This window comes from Fistularia commersonii, chromosome 18 (genome assembly GCF_037954325.1).
Source record: "Fistularia commersonii isolate RoL2024-O1a breed Wild chromosome 18, RoL_Fcom_v1.0, whole genome shotgun sequence".
In the NCBI taxonomy this organism is placed as follows: Eukaryota; Metazoa; Chordata; class Actinopteri; order Syngnathiformes; family Fistulariidae; genus Fistularia; species Fistularia commersonii.
In genome coordinates, this window is record NC_141301.1 from 15,287,865 (window position 1) to 15,304,354 (window position 16,490).

At 48.6% G+C, this 16,490-nt stretch overlaps 1 protein-coding gene and 1 long non-coding RNA gene across 3 annotated transcripts in view; one reads left to right on the forward strand and one right to left on the reverse strand.

Annotated features, from left to right (window-relative positions):
• The window catches only part of esamb (endothelial cell adhesion molecule b), a 49,216-nt gene that overhangs the window by 8,316 nt on the left and 24,410 nt on the right, over window positions 1-16,490 (forward strand). The gene's annotated exons all lie outside the window — the stretch shown is intronic.
• LOC147224562 (uncharacterized) lies at window positions 976-15,199 on the reverse strand. The gene is made up of 4 exons (XR_015107436.1): window positions 15,175-15,199; window positions 14,925-15,058; window positions 1,850-1,918; window positions 976-1,028 (listed from the first exon to the last, which is right to left on the reverse strand). It is a non-coding gene; the product is annotated as an uncharacterized LOC147224562 (long non-coding RNA).

Sequence of the window (16,490 nt, forward strand, 5' to 3'; positions counted from 1 at the left end):
GCGACCGGGCTCCTTCTTTAAAACCCCGACCTCTTGCCGGGACGGCAAATGATGCATCTCGGCGGAGCGTCGCGTTGACCCCCGTGGCAAAGGGTCGGGGTCGTGATAATTCATAACGGGCGCAACCGTGGAAAACATAGCACACGCTAATGACGTGGACGCGTTGGAACCTCTGACGTGCCACGTGGAGCTAGTCGCTAATTTCTGCGCCGGTTCGTTTGGACGCTTCCGGTGTTCGGAGTCTGCACGAAGTTGGGCGAATTTTAGATTACGTCTCTATTTCATCACAATTATGCCGTCTAAGTGAAGTGCTGTCAAACCTGTAATTGCGAGCGGCTGCTGCTGCTACGCTGCCGTTGGAGTCGGAGGCGGCTTTTCTTTTTTTTTTTTTTTCCTCCCCCCCCCTCTTCCGCAAGTAAGATGATTGTAAAATCCCGTTTCATCAGCACTTTAAAATGTTTTTCTTTTATCCGAAGCAGGAGATTGATTTCCAGAGGTAAAAAGGCGTGAAAAGTGCTGGTCGGTAAAGAAAAGAGGAGGGAAAAAAAAAAAAAAAACACACCTTTCTTCTTTGTTCTTTTGATGCTGTCGTGCAGGAAGGGAAGCGTCTGCTGGGGGGCAGCGGATGAGTTTTGCACCGGATGATTATACCCCGGCCGAGCAGAGGGGAGATTTTGATGCGTTTCGTCCCGGGCTTTTCGCCAAGACGCGCCGTTGATAGGTTAGATTTAAAATCTCAAATGATGGGCATGTGGATCCGCAGATTCCCCGAATTGCCGTGTGTGGAAGCAGAATGGATTTGTCTGAGGAGAAATGGGAGATTAGTATTCATTGAGGAGTGACAGGACTCCTTGCTCCTTTTCTCCTGTTGCTCGACCGTCTCACCAGATGGGAAGGCGGAGGGAGGCGGAGGGAGGCGGAGGCGGCGACGCGGCCGGATTAATGCCGTCGTCTGCCCGGCCTCGCAAGCTGCCGGCTCGGCCGTGCGCGTCCCGTGACGGCTCCTCAGGTAAATCCCGAGGCAGACCCTGCGACACGGGTAGTCGGTTATTCAAGATTAAAAAAGCGCGTCGCCCGGGATGCGTCGTTCGCCCACCGGGGAAACATTTGAGCGACGATAAAATACCGTATTTTCTGGACTATAGAGCGCACCTGTAAATAAGCCGCATCCGCTCTATTAGAAAAAAAATATATATAAAAGCCGCACCAGGCTATAAGCTGCAGATATCTATGTTGAAAAGAAATGTCCTCAAGTTCAGGCCACCTGCTTTTATGTCCTCTGAAAGCTTTTTTCGACGTTTGGCATCGCATGAGCTCTTCCCGCTGCCGCCTCCAACGTCTTACCATAGATTCATTGATGCTAAGCTTGCGTGCCGCAGCGCGGTTTCCTTCGTGGATAGCAAGCTCGATGGCCTTCAACTTAAACTTGCATCGTACGAGCTTCTTCTTGTGGTTTCCATGATGAAGGGGCGGGGATTTGAATAAGTACCAGTTAGTAATTTGTCATGTGTGTTCTATTTGCTTTTTATCTGCTCTTTCTGCTATTCTTCTTTGCATTGATTTATACGTCTTATCTTATTTCGGATTCTACTTCCGCCTCCTAGCCGCACTTTTGTATACGCCGCATGGTTCAAAACCTAGGAAAAAAATAGCGGCTTATAGTCCAGAAAATACGGTACAATTAAATACGTTTTGACAACGTCATTTCCGGACTATCGAGAGCACCTGAATATAAGCCGCAGCGGCTAAAAATATCTACATAAATATAAGTGTACATATATCGGCCTTAAGTGTCTATAAGCCGCACGTGTCCATGTTGTAACATGAGATATTTTCATCAAATACGTACCGGAAACACCCACAAATATGTTCTGGAAAATTCTTTTTTTTTTCCCCACGAACAGCACCTGTAACACAGCTGATGAAAAAGAAGAATAATAAATAACAGAAGGAAAAGTGCATCTATCCATTTTCTATCAGCTGACCTCGGTCTTCCTCCTGCACACTAAAAACGTTAAAGTCGTCTTCTTTGGCGTCGGACTTGAACGGCCTCAGAATTTTATTGGTCCGACGCGACGAGGCTAAATGTTTCGGCCGTGTGAAGCTCATTATTCGGTCATTATCTTTACCGCTACCTCAGCCTCATAGAGGGACAGACTGCCATTCACTCATTCACAAATCCGGACATTCAGCAGGACCTCCTGCACGTGTTTGGAGCGCTGGAGGAACCTGGAGAGAACATGGAGACTCCACGCAGAAAGGAATCCAACCACGGACCTTCTGGAGTCACGCGTCCGAACTAAATCGAAGCCACCAGCCTTTCCTTCCTTTTTGCGGTCGTCTTCTTCGGCGTCCCATCGGCCCGATATGACGAGGCTACATGTTTTGGCACCGTGAAGCTTGTTAGCCCAAAAAGAATCCACAAATTAGCCGCATCGCTAGGTCACAGTGTTCAAAAGTAGCGGCTTGTAGTCTGGAAATTACAGTATGTCTCCGGCATCTGTTAAATATACTTTTACCGAATCACCGTTGGCTCTCACGTAGGCACGGATGTCGGCAGCCAGAGGAGAGCTGTCGCTACGACGACAGAATTTGACCATGTGGAGAAAGTGGGGTGTGGAAGATCCTGAATTTTTATGCTTCACGCTGCAGGAGGCGGCTCTCGCTCTCCTGAAGTCACCGCACGCTATCTGAGGAAAGGTTAGCGCTCCTGGTTTGGCGTGTTTTGCATCTATTATGCAGATGATCTGCACCTCGCTTGAAGTTATTTCACCGGAGAAACACTGCTGGGATCGCGGGGGCTTTTCAAAGCGGGCTCTACGTCTTCTCCCACGTGTCTGCGAGAAGTTCCTCAGGGTTCTCCGGGTTCCTCCCGCGGTCCGAAACCGCACTCATCGGAGGTGGAACCCCGCCTCTCGCCCCACCACGGCTCTGTTAGCTTCCAGCTCGTCTGCGACCCGGCCTGCAGGATAATAGTAAAAAATAACGATTGTCTTCATTCGCGCGGCCACGTCTGGCATGTCAAGAAAAGCTCTCTGCTAAAGCCTCTGCTATTTTACTTGACTGACGTCGCTAATCTAGCAGTGCGTGATACGCGGCTCGGCTGCGCGTCACATTAATGTCCTTTTTTTTTTTTCCTGAAACTGCCTTTTTTTTTTTTTTTTATTGCTTTTGAAAGGTAGTTTTCTGCCCCATCGGCTAACCAGCGCACCGCAGCATCAATCCTGTCTGTGGATCAAACTCTGTTTGGAGAAGGCGACTTCCTTTAGAATTAATAGCTTCCGGGTGTTGACCAACCAAAACAGACACGACGTACCGAATCCTTCAAAGGGCCGAAGAGCATTTTATAATCTCAATTATCTGTCGAATGCAGGAATAATTGGCTCTCTGGAATGTCTGGGATTTGGAGCCAAGCTGAGTAATGACCTTACCATCACTTCAAGTGAATCGCCTCTCCGGAGGCCCTTCTAGGTGCCATTAATATAACCGCGATGACCGATAAGAGAAAATTCCCCTCAGCATCATCACTAATATTTCCACCTCTCTGAAATGACCTCATGCCTGTCCCGGTGGAATTCCAATTACTCGGCGCTGCAGAGAGATGTCCTCAGTTTGCAAGGAAAGGAAACAGGCCACTCGCAAATTTCCCCGCAGAAAATACGATCAAAACACACAAATCACGCCGAGGCTGCGCGGCACACTTCTGCTATGACGCCCGTGGATCGACGAGGAAACGGGATCCTGGTTTTTTTATGCACGGAACGACATTAAAATGCAACCGTTTCATTGGTTATTCATCCGAAGCCGCGGCTGAATGTGCCGTGTTCCAGAGCAGAAATAAACATTACCTTACAAGCGGAGGAAATAAAAGTCTGGCTCCGTTTGAGAACCAGCTCCGGATGGTCTCTAAACCCTCAAGCTTCTGAATCTGGTCTGGACTGACCTGAGACATCAAATTCACCCTCCGTCCAACCTGAAGGATAAGAAAAGGTTCAGCAAGATGCAATACTAATGTGAAACAGTTCAAGCTAATAGTGTCCAACTACTTCTTCTCCTTTGGGCTTTTCCCTTCAGGGGTCTCCACAGCCAATCCACCTTCTCCATCTAACCCTGTTCTCTGGATCCTCCTCTCACACCAACTACCTTCATATCCTCTCTCACAACATCCATCCATCTTCTCTTCGGTCTTCCTCCAGACCTCCAATTCCAGCATCCGTCTGGCGATATATTCACTCACCCTCCTCTGTCCGTGACCCGACCTTCTCAGACCTTCTCTCCAGAACATCTACCATGTGCCGTCCCTCTGATGGACTCATTCCTGATCCTCTCCATCCTGGTCACTCCCAAAGAGAACCTCAACATCTTCATCTCTGCGACCTCCAGCTCTTCCTCCTGTCTTTTGGTCATTGTTGGTGTTTGTAGAGCAAACAGCAACATCTCCCCACTGTCTCCTCCACCTTTACTTTCCTTCTGGCTGATAGTCTTCTATCTCTTCGTACCCCTGACACTTTTCTCCACCTGTTCCAACTTGCTTGAACCCGTCTCTTCACCTCTTTTCCACACTGTCCTACGCTCTGGACTGTTGACCCCAAGTTCCTGAGATCCTCCAGCTTCTTGATCTCCACTCCCTGTAGGCTCAGGGTTCCAACCGGGTTCCTCTCATTCACACACATAATCTGTCGTGCAACTAACCTTCATTCCTCTCCTTTCCAGAGCATACCTCCACCTCTCTAGATGTTCCTCCACCTCTTCCCCGCTCTCATTACCGATCACAATGTCATCTGCAAAGAAGCTGATAGCGTCCGACTGATTTGCCAAATCGGCCACGACCAAACCCGTCCCCTTTTGAGCTTGTTTTCCACATTTTTTTTGTCACGTTGTGAGCTTCTCTCATTATGAGCATAGACATAGATAGGGTGACAGAAGATCAGAAGGTTGCATCTCCACCAACGCAGAGTGTATGACTGCCATTGTTGTCGATTATTGAAACTATCAGTTAAGCATTTAGCAAATCTAGATTAGGCTAAAAGTTCCCACGTCTTGTTGTCCGGTTGTTGTTTACCTTCACGTCAGTACAAGGTGTACTGACCTCTACTCTGTGCCATTAGAGTGCATCTTTACGCAGATGAGGCGGTGATTTACTGCCACGGTGCGACTCATGTTCAGGCCTTCGGGTCCCTGCAGAAAACCTTTGTTGCCGTCCAGCACACGTGACTAAATCTGGTTTTCAATGCTGACCAGACTAAGCTTGTGTTGTTTTCACGATTCCAGGAAGTGGCCACAAGTGAAACGCTCGGTATCTTACTCCTGCAGGAGTGCACATAGAGGTGGTTGACACGGACAAATGCCTGAGTGTCTGGATTTGACCTCCGAAATATGCTCTACTATGTATGAACGCTTCTGCTAGATGTCTTCCAATGGTTGACGCTGCTCGCCTGCTTCTCTTAAAGTATCACCGCACCGTTACGAGTTGCCCCCTCTAGCCTGCACTATAATTCATAAGGAAGTACTCGGATTGCAGCCTGCCTACATTTGCACCTTCACTGTTGAGAGCAGCACTGATCCTTGACTTTTCCGTCACCAGCTCACGCGGTGCTTCCCGTTCCCAAGACTGGAAACACCTGGTGTTTGCTTCTTTGAGCATTTTTAAACCTAAATTGAACCAATTCCTTCACCTGCTTGTAATTTATACCTCCTTGATTTGGGTCATTTTGTACCGTATTTTCACGACCATAAGGCCCACCGCACTAAAAGGCGCAGTGTCAGTTATGTGTGCCATTATTGTATTTAACTCACACATAAGGCGCACCTGATTATAAGGCGCGGGTTTTATATACGATCCACGCCCACACTTCCCCCTTTAACCTTCTCATGGTGTCCTCTACTATGTCCGCCTTACAACAACAACACACACACAAGCATACAAGTGTGCTTATTTAAAAATAGAGCGGGAGCTAAACTGAGTTTGGTATTCACATTGTTTAACCGTTAATCGTCATCAATCCAACCCATGGAAGTCCTCATCCTCTGTTTCTGATTTGAACATCTGCGCTAAATCTCCATCCAACATGCCAGGTTCACTTTCTTCACTGTCAGAGTCGCTTTCCGTGCCGCGCGGCTCCTCGGAAATTACGCCGGCTTTTGCTAAAGCTGGAACAACAGTGCCGGCGGACACGTTAGCACGAGCGTCTACAATCCAGCCGCAAATTGTGGCGTAACTCGCCCGGCGCTGCCTTCCACGCTTAGTGAAACTTTGGTCTCCTCGAAGACTTTTCGTACCCGTTGTGCGTCTCGCTACCGTGCTGGTCCACTTCTTCTCCACAGTGGATGTGGAAAGTGAGCGGCACCTCGTCCATGTTGGTGACGTGGCTGGGCTGGATGTGTTTGTCGGCCATGTTTTCAGGGTTGTTAAAACAACGATGTCCTACATAACGCACAAACGTGTTCTTTTATATACGATCAACGCCCACACTTCCCCCTTTAACGTTCTCATGGTGTTCTCCACTATGTCCGTCTTACAACAACAACACACACAGGGCGCACTGCACTATATGGCCGCACATTTTGAAGAAAATCTAAGAGTTTTATGTGCGCCTTATAGTCGTGAAAATACAAGTAAATGTTTTTGTATTAGTCGCACCCAATCTTAGCTGCCTTGAAGAACGGGTTGTGAATCCCCGTGGGGTCTTTCCTGGTTAATTAAAGGTTAAATCAATTCGATTAAATCCGGGTTCTCTTTTTCCCTCCCTTGTCACCCTCTCCGCCCACGTGCAAACCTGCCACACCTCATCACTCCCAATCGCCTCTCCATCCATTTACGGAACGAATGCACGACAGCAACGCTTAAAGATTAGCGCGAGTAGAAATCTTCCGTCGGAAGCCGGTGCAGGAAGACAGATGTTTGACGGACTGTAAAATAAGTTGAATTAATGTAGGCTTTGCCCTCTAAGAGCTCGCTGTTTGTTCCCGGCTTGAAGATCTTCACGCCCCCCGACCCACGGCCGCCTCTATAGAATCGTTCCGCAACCGGAGTTCTGCTCCAAATATTTCTGTGGCTGAGGCTGTATTCAGGTTAAATGGGTTAGACTCTTTAAATCCACCTCCTCCTCCTTTTCTCTGTGGGCTTATAATGGTGTTTTCCATGCCGGGGTAGTGCTCTCCCTGCAGGCCAGCTTGACTTTCTATGGTGGCTTCAGCTCTGTCGCCCGGGGTGGCTGAAGCGGTGGCGGCCTGACACATATTCGCTCGGTCTCGACGTCTATTTTTTGATTCTCCGGCTCCCTCGTCCTTAGACCCGGAGTTAAAGCTCGCGGGTATCTTCCCCGGCAGAAGCTCCACAAAAGCCTTGCCTCCGTGCTCGCCAAATACCTTTCACTTTTTCAAATCACAGGTGGTTTTCCGTGTGGCTTATGACGGCCCCGTAGAGCTTGCAGATGATACATCTCGTAGCTTGGGTCGACCATCGCGGCTAATTACGCCGCTGCGGCCGGCTTAATGAAGCTCCTGGAGGTGGCGTTCGCGGCTGCTGGGAAATCTGAGCGCTCTCTTATGTCCCTCCGTGGTGTGACACCGAAATAGCAGAGATTTCAGTAATGAGCCAAGACACTCGATAAATTCTTTCCGCCATCAAGAGCAGAGCCGGCCTCCTCCTCGTTAAGCTATTTAAGGCTTATTTTTCAGCGACCGCGGGTCCCGGACCCTCTCCAAAGGGTTATCGATCGCGCCTCCTTTGTCGGGCTAAACGTACGACAGCTCAACCGGTGCACGCTTGCCGTCCGCCGACTCTTCGCCCGCTGATTTTGCACGGAAAGGTAATCATAAAAATCTTTTCCGGCGGTCGGGCTCCTGTCATGGAGGCAGAGGAGCTGATAACCCCGGCATGGGAAACGTGTCTCTCATTACGTGGCGTCACCGTTCGGTCCTAATCAAGCGGCAGAAGGTCAAAGCAGCAGGACGCCACACGGGGTGCGACCCTCGATTCGTTCAGTTGGGTTCGGCGTTCTCTATTATTTCCATACTCCTGGTGTCGAGATGAGGAGTGAAGCTGCCCAACATCTCCGCTCTCCTTGCGTGAGCGTGATTGGATGTTTGCTAAGTGCTCAACTCCATCACCTTTGCCCTTTGAACCCAATGACTCCGAAAGGACGGATCTGACACGATAAAAAAAAAAACAGGGGTGTCAAACTCATCATCACCGAGGGCCACGTCAAAGGGCCACATAGAAGGGAACAGTATAAATGTAGACAAATGTACCTTATTTTCACAACTATAAGGCGCACATAAAGGTCTTAGAACACCATGAGAATGTTAAAGGGGGAAGTGGGGGCGTGGATTGTATATAAAATAACGGGTATGTACGTTATGCAGAACATTGTTGTTTTAACAACCCTGAAAACAAACACGTCCAGCCACGTCGCCAACATGGACGAGGTGCCGCTCACTTTCCGCATCCCGGTGAGTCACTGTGGAGAAGAAGTGGACCAGCACGGTAGCGAGACGCACAACGGGGCGCTCTTTCTTTAATGCGCACACTTGTATGCTTGTGTGTGTGTTGTTGTAAGACGGCGTGGTAGAGGACACCACGAGAACGTTAAAGGGGGAAGTGTGGGTGTGGATTGTATATAAAACCCGCGCCTTATAATCAGGTGCGCCTTATGTGTGAGTTAAATACAATAATGGCACACATGACTGACACTGCGCCTTTTAGTGCGGTGGGCCTTATGGTCGTGAAAATACGGTAATGTAAAATAAATGCAACTACTCCTTAATGTTAAATAACTCTGAATTTATGACTCGTTCAAGCCCAAAATGTTTCATATGCAGTTGCATTGATGTAAAAGCATAGTGTTACTAGTTGCTCTGTTATAAAGCTAGCTTTCACTGCTACAATGTTTTTGTGAACACATTCTGCTGCCATCATAGTTTAGCTTTTAATTCTTGGACAATTTGTTGTTTTTCCGGAAGGCTAACTTTAGCGTACTCGCTGTAGCTCTGTGTTTGGTGTCAAAATGCCGATGTAGCTTGTACTCTTTGACAACCGACGCTGCCTCATAACGCAGAAGACATCCCGTTTGAAGGACAAACATGTATTGGCCTTCCCATCTTGTTTGAAACAGCCTTCCATCTGCATCAACTGTTCCCTGGATATTTAGGGATCATTTATATTTCTCAATTCCACTTGTTGGAAATGGCGGAAAGACTGCAATCTGATGGCGGGATGCCATCACTTGGCGGGTCGTGTGATCGGCACGAATAGTGGGAAATGGAGTTCATGATGAATGTAGATGTTTATCATAAAGGCCACGATACATGACGTGGCGAGACACATTTGGCCCGCGGACCTTGAGTTTGACACATGTGCCTTAGATACATGCTATCAGTCTTAAATGTGCGCGGTATGGCTACAACTCCCCCCTCCTCTGTGCTCCACAGGCGCTACCAACGGAGCTACTGGGGTATTATTTGCGGATATAGACGAAAGGCTCGACCTCTCCGGTCAGGGGATGCAAGCGAGTCTTCTGGACCGCACCTGCTCAGCTCAGGTGTCTACCGGGCGCTTGGTCGTCTCGCCGCAGGGCGAGAAACAAATCGCGGGTTAAGGAACGACAGGCCAGCTGCAGCCCGTGTGATGCTGGGAAAGCCCATCTGATGGATGGTTATGGATGTCAAAAGGGGACGGGATCACAGGTGTCTGGATAATGATGGGGATCACCTCTGACCCCCCCTGGACATCTGATGTCAGGAGAAGAAATGGAAAAGGGAAGAAGTTTGTTCAAATAGATTCACCAATGCAACAAGCAAGAAGAGAGAACATAGAATGACTGGCTTCTTTCTTCTGAATGTTGACTATTTCGGTCTCAACTGGCGTTTAATACAGCGGCGTTGTTCCGCATAAATGTATATAAAACGATAAAAAAGGTCTCTTTCTCCGAGCAGAACATCAGCGTTGAATGCGAGTTATTTTCTCACAGCACATTTGACGAAGGTTAGGTTGTTAAAAAGCAGATTAGCGATTATTAAATAACATTAGGTCTTCTACGCTTTGTGAATCGGCGTCACAGAGCGGCAGCCGTGCACGGAGTTACATATCGTTCTATTCACTTCAATAGAATGAGTGTTTCATCCCGCCGTCACGGGTGGGAGTGGGAGAGGAGCCGCTCATGTCTATTTCAAGCCCAAAGGTTGGTAGGTTCTCGAAATTGATCTGGCAAACGCGGCTGCCTTGAAGAAACCTGCTCTGACCTGATAAGCCCAGTAACCATGGCGGCTGCACCAGCAAAGCAGAGACATCAAATACGCTCGACTTCAGACGAGAAGGCGCAGTCATAAACTTTTCCCAGGTACCGACTCCCCTCCGAAAATACGGAAATCGCGGAGAGGTGACGAACGACGGGAGCGACGGATCTATTATCAAAAATCAAATGTCCTCCAAATCCCTGTCACGTCCTTCTTTCCGGCGCTTGTTTCTTTGAAATTAGGGAACAAAAAGCGTCCACGGGCGGAGAGTCGCAGGCCGAGATGACCGAGACGACCAAATCCAATGAGCTTGTTGGTCTTTAAAACGCGAAAGCGTCGATTGGTGATCTTACGTTAGGTTTCATTTAGCGTTGCTGCTAATTAGCCAGATAGTCCACATGCCAAGTTCCCATCGCGCTTCCAGGAAGAGGGAGGTGTAGATGACTTATCGCTTTTCTTCTTCGTGTTGTTTTGCTTTGCTTTTCCTGAAACTGCCTGGTGGAGCGATTGTGGTTTTAGCCTCTCTGCTCTCCAGGGCGAATCATTCGCCGCTTTACTTTTACCATAAACCACAACACGGAACCAAAGGAATTCCGCAGTGATTAATATCGCTTTCACGAGGAGAAACAATTAATCCCTAATTGCCACGAGCAGATTTAGATGAATTTGTATTTAACCCCGCGGCAAAAAACAAACAAAAAAAAAAAGCAAGTTTTCCCTTTTTTTTTTTTTCTCGTGGGATTGAAATCTGCATTTCCGTTATTCATCTGTTCTGTGTCACACTGGAGATAATGACCCAGAGGAAGATCAAAATACTGACATGCTGGGGTAACGGCCAAATCCCGTCGTGGAGACGGCTGTCGCGCATTTGATCTTCTAATCGGGAAAATTGTCCGCCTTCGCTGATTTGAAATGAGAAAATTAAAGCAGCTGCTTCAGCTGCAGAAAGAGAGACGCAGCGCGAAGCGACGCTCGTCTGCGACACCAGAGGACGGCTTGATATTGAGGTCACATCAGGAAAGTTCTCCGTCACAAGTCAGAATTGATCGTTTTACTACCGACTGTAAACGTGGTTATTTCTACCAAAGTAGAAATATACGATATCCTCTTTCACACGCGTTCGGTTCCCTCTGAATGTTCCTCTCCCGCACATTTAATTCAGCGCATTATCTTTTGTCGTCACGTCGTTGCTCAGCGGCGTGGACCGCTTGTTCGCCGTTCCTCAGCATTCCGTGATGCGATGAAGCCGTGGCTGTTTCTGTTTTGGAAATACGCTGTATAATATCAGATTAGCGCGGGGCGTCTCTAAATATCAGTCGGCTCACATTAGGGCTCATTTGTTCAGGGCAAATTGAAAACGGGACGGGGCCTATTTTGGAAAAAGGGAATATAAGCGGTCACGCAATTTAATTAATATTAAACCGATTTCTTGCATGGGTAACTGATTACATTAGAACTTGTTTCCTTCAGGTAACTCACGATGCTCGGAGGACGGCAGCTGTACAGCCGGATTATTCGGACTATTGAGCGCACCTGAATATAAGCCGCGCCGGCTGAAAATAACCAAATAAATCTATGCGTGCATATAAGCGACGCACTTGTCTATAAGCCGCAGTTGAGCTCGTTTTAACATGAGATATTTACACCGAATTTTTTTTTTTAACTTTTACAAACCGATAACATCCGCAAATACGTACTGGAAATGTTTTTTTTTTCCGAAATTAAAACGGCCGATGAAGAAGATGAATAATGAATAACACAAGGAAAAGTCCATCCGTGCATCCAATTTCTATCCCTGCTTTGTCCAACTCCAGTCTTCCTCCTGCGCGCTAAAACCGTGAACCTCGGTGTGAAATTCGATGAAATTGAATTTCTCCGAATTTCCCGATAATTTCACTTGTGCGACGTGACGAGGCTAAATGTTCTGGCAGCATGAAAATCCATAAATTAGTTCCATTGTTGTTTAAGCGGAAATGACGGTCCATTCAATCGGTTAATATCTTTACCGCTACCTAAGCCTCAGAGAGGGACATGCAGCCATTCGCTCACTCACAAATCTGGACTTTTAGCAGGACCTCCTGCATGTGTTTGGAGCGCAGGAGGAACCTGGAGGAACCCCATGTAGACACGGGGAGAACATGGAGACTCCACCCAGAAAGGAATCCAACCAGGGACCTTCTAGAGTTACGTCTCCAAACTAAATTGAAGCCTTTCCTTCCCTTTTCTGGTAGTAAAAGATAACGTTTATGTTGTTCGTGTCGGTCACACTGAAACTCAGATGGAATAAATGACCGGGCCAGGATGACGGTGGAGGTGCTGCATTCGTTGTGGAGCCCACGGATGGAAATGACTCGCAGCTCCGGGAGCCCTAAATGCACCGAGCGGCTCCATCCATGCTGCACTGACACGGCGTAATACATGAACGCACGATGTGCCCGCCGCTGTTGCACATTTGGAAAGAACAGTTACGGAGCAGAGATAATGAGTTGTTTACTCCGCCTCTGTGAAATATCTGGTGAAATATTACCTGCGGGGTCGAAGCTCTTCGCTGACGAAGCCGTCGAAATGTGACGGATTGAATTGTAAAAGAAAAGAAGGTGCGTTTGGACTGTGAGATGGGAGAAGATGGAGGGAGGAATCCAACCGGGGACCTTCTGGCTGCGAGGTGGAAGTGCTAACCCCTGCGCCGTCCTGCCGCTTACATTCATTTGATACTAAATTGCTGAATAATTACACATTATTCTTATTATTTGAGGCCGGGAGAAGGCGAACGACTAATGGCTTCGGCTTCTTGGCTAGGTGTCCGTTTAGGAGGTGACTGGCCGAGCCCTTCTTCCTGAAACGTCACCGATCGAACGGAAGCGGAGATTTTGTGGAAAACCCAAACCCGATCGTGTCCAGAACGAATCGTTCATATCGGTCGCATGCGTTGATTAGCAGCGGGAAATGAGAAGCGCCATCATTTGTTTGCACGAGGGTCAACTCGAGGTATACCAGGAGATCCACGTTTCTGAGAAAGGTTCGCGTCTCCGTGGCCTCCCGAGTCAAAGAACGGCAATCTTGTTATGATTTTGTCTTGTGTACGACTTTTGTTTGCGCCGTCCCCCTCCCTGCCAAAGCCAGCTTGGGCCGATAATAAGATTAGAGCGTAGAGAGGCGGCTTAGCGACCTGGCCAAAGGAAGAGTCATCATTTATCTCCCAGGCTACAGCATGGAGACCTTACTGGGGAAAGGAGCGTGGGATCAGAAAGCGGCCATACGGTTGCGGAGGTCAAAGGGCATCTCGAGCCGTCCGTCCGCCGCCTAAGACGGTCAAGAAAGCTCCGGCGTTCCTCCACGTTCGGGCTTCACGGCACCAGCGTGGATGCCTCCCGGCACAATATGGAGCAGGAGGAAATTAAAAGCGTTGTTTTTTTCTCTCCGACAGTGCTAACGTCCCCGTGGAAACCAGCCTCCCCCTCCGTAAACACTCATCTTGTCTCCATTAGTGGCTCCGTCCATCTGAACCAATCAATGTGTTGAACTGTGGCAGAATTAAAGGCTTAACCCCTTTGCTGCTAACTGTCTCTTAAGGTCTTAGCAGAACAGGGGATTTGGAGAACGCCGTCTAATACCTATTGTGACATACAGAACTACTGCTGCCCCCGGGAACGGAAGAGAAGGGAATAAATGCGTTTATTGTTAAAGGCTGACAATGGCTCGGCCGTGGATGGCGGCATCTTTTGCGTGCGGCGTTCGCGTTGCCCTCCGAGGAAATCTGGGAATGCGTCTATAGTCATCGGATTGCGTCTCGAAGCAGCTAAAAGGACGACGGCAACATCCACACGTTACGTCTTCGTACGATATCGGATTCTACCGAGGGTCTTTCCGTCAGCGACGCGCTTCAATGACATGAAAAGGTCGCCCGCGACGGCTGTTTTTCCCCCCAAACGCCGGTCGGCGTCTTGCTTTTACGCTTGGAAATGCCGTGCATAATCACCGCAAACCAGATTTGCCTTAGATTACTGCTACCTTGAATCGGGCATTTGCTAATTTTACACATGCAACCGCCGTCCCATCTGGCCCGCAGATTAAACACCTCGTGCCATCAAAGCGCACAGATTTCTATCAACTTATGGGGGGCGAAGAAAAGTAAAGTAGCCGAAGAGGATTACTGCAAAAAACCAGAACAAATCGCTTTCATATGTCTTTGACCGTTACGAAGAGACGGCACATGGCGCGTCCCGGGGGACCAACTGTTCTCCATCTAATCCCGACACTGAAGTGAGCACTTTTACAAAAGCACAGTTTATAATGCATTCACAAGCAGACCCTCGAGAGCCTTAAAAGCCTTTCTTGCTTAATCTATCATGTCTATCATGTTCTGATGTGAGGGCCGTCAAATCCGTCCCTATTTGAAATAATCCATGTTGATGGTGGACCTCTCATGGCTCTTAAATTACCGCAGCTCTTAGTTGTATCCGTGCAAGCATGCGATGACTCTCCATCTAATTTACCCCCCGCCATCGCCGCATGGACATCGGCCACATTTCATTATCATCTCTTTCTGAAATACCGCATGTGCGTAATTACCGTGAAAAATACACAATTCATATATTTTGTTAACCGGTGAGTTTTTGCTCCGATGGCACGGATGTAAAAAGCTGTTTTTTTTTCTTTTTTTAATGGAAATGATCGAAGCTTCTTACCTTGGCTCATGTGGCTGCAGGATGGGATGATGAAATTCAAATCCGGGGTCGCCGCTTCCATCTCACGGCAAGAAGGTCTGTCCGTGTGGAGTCTCCACGTTCCTCCCGCGGTCCAAAAGCATGATGGACCTTCACTGGAGACCCCAAATTGTCCAGATGCGTGGATGAGAAGCAATGACAAAAATAAAAAGGATGCAAATGGAGTGAGACCAACAAAGATAAGAAATACAGAAGAGTTGGGGTACGACACCTGTGAATGGGTGAGGTAGTTTGTGGTAGCCTAGATGCACCTCCGGCCAGAGTTGTGCGCCGTCGCCGTGGACGCAAAGGAGCATCTGAAGCGTTGGGTTCTTCACCAAAGGAGCGTCTGAAGCGTTGGGTTCTTCACCAAAGGAGCGTCTGAAGCGTTGGGTTCTTCACCAAAGGAGTGTCTGAAGCGTTGGGTTCTTCACCAAAGGAGCGTCTGAAGCGTTGGGTTCTTCACCAAAGGAGCGTCTGAAGCGTTGGGTTCTGCACCAGGATGACCCGTCGGTCGAATGAGCCGCCCATCAGCCGGAGCTCGTGGTGCAGGGGATTGTCCAGGATAGCTCCCGGTTCGTCCTTTCACCTTCCCCACTGCCACCCATTGGAGACGGTCGAGGTTTTCCTCACGAGCTTGTTGAGCCTGTTGACCTCACCTCACTATAGCCAAGAAGAGCACGCTGGCTACCATGGACTGGTCTTGAGGAGTCCGCTACAGACACCAAACCACCTCAGTGTCCTCAGGAAGAACATCCTGCTCTGACCCTTCCTGTAGAGCGCATCTGTGATGTGTGTCCAGTCCACTTTATTGTCAATGTGGACCTCGAGGTCCACTATCTCCACCTCCTCACCCTGTATGGTGATCGGTACATGTCTCCTCTGATTCTTCCTGAAGTCCACAACCACCTCCTTGGTCTTGGAGATGTCGCAATCACACTGGATGTCTACATGGCGTGGGGATGAGAGGGTTGACTACAGGTGTAAATAAAGGAGTGAATGGTTGACTGGTCCAGGGTGAACCGCTACGATGGCTTTGAAGAAATACAATTAAATATAAATTGTCCTAACTGTTAACTTTCAAAGATTTGAAGATTCCCTGTGGCTGAGGGAAGAGGAATTAAAAAGTCTGATAGCCTCAGGTAGGAAAGACCTCCTGTGGCGTTCAGTGGAGCTCCTTGGTGGTATCAGTCTACAACTGAAAGAGCTCTAACAGGACGTCAGTGTCCATGCAGGGGGTGATGGACGTTGTCCATGATGCTGAGGAGCTTCTCTGACACCTGCACCACAGACTCCAGCTCCACTCCCAGGACAGACCCAGCTCTCCTGATGAGCTTGTTGAGTCTGTTGGTGTCCGCTGTCTTGATCCTGCTGCCCCAGCGCACAACAGCGTAGAAGATGGCGCTGGTAAAACATCTGCAGCATGGTCCTGCAGACGTTGAAACATCTGAGCCTCCTGAGGAAGAACAGACGGCTCTGACCCTTCTTGATGATGGCGTTGGTGTTCAAGGTCCAGTCCAGTTTATTGTCCAAGTGGACACCCAGGTA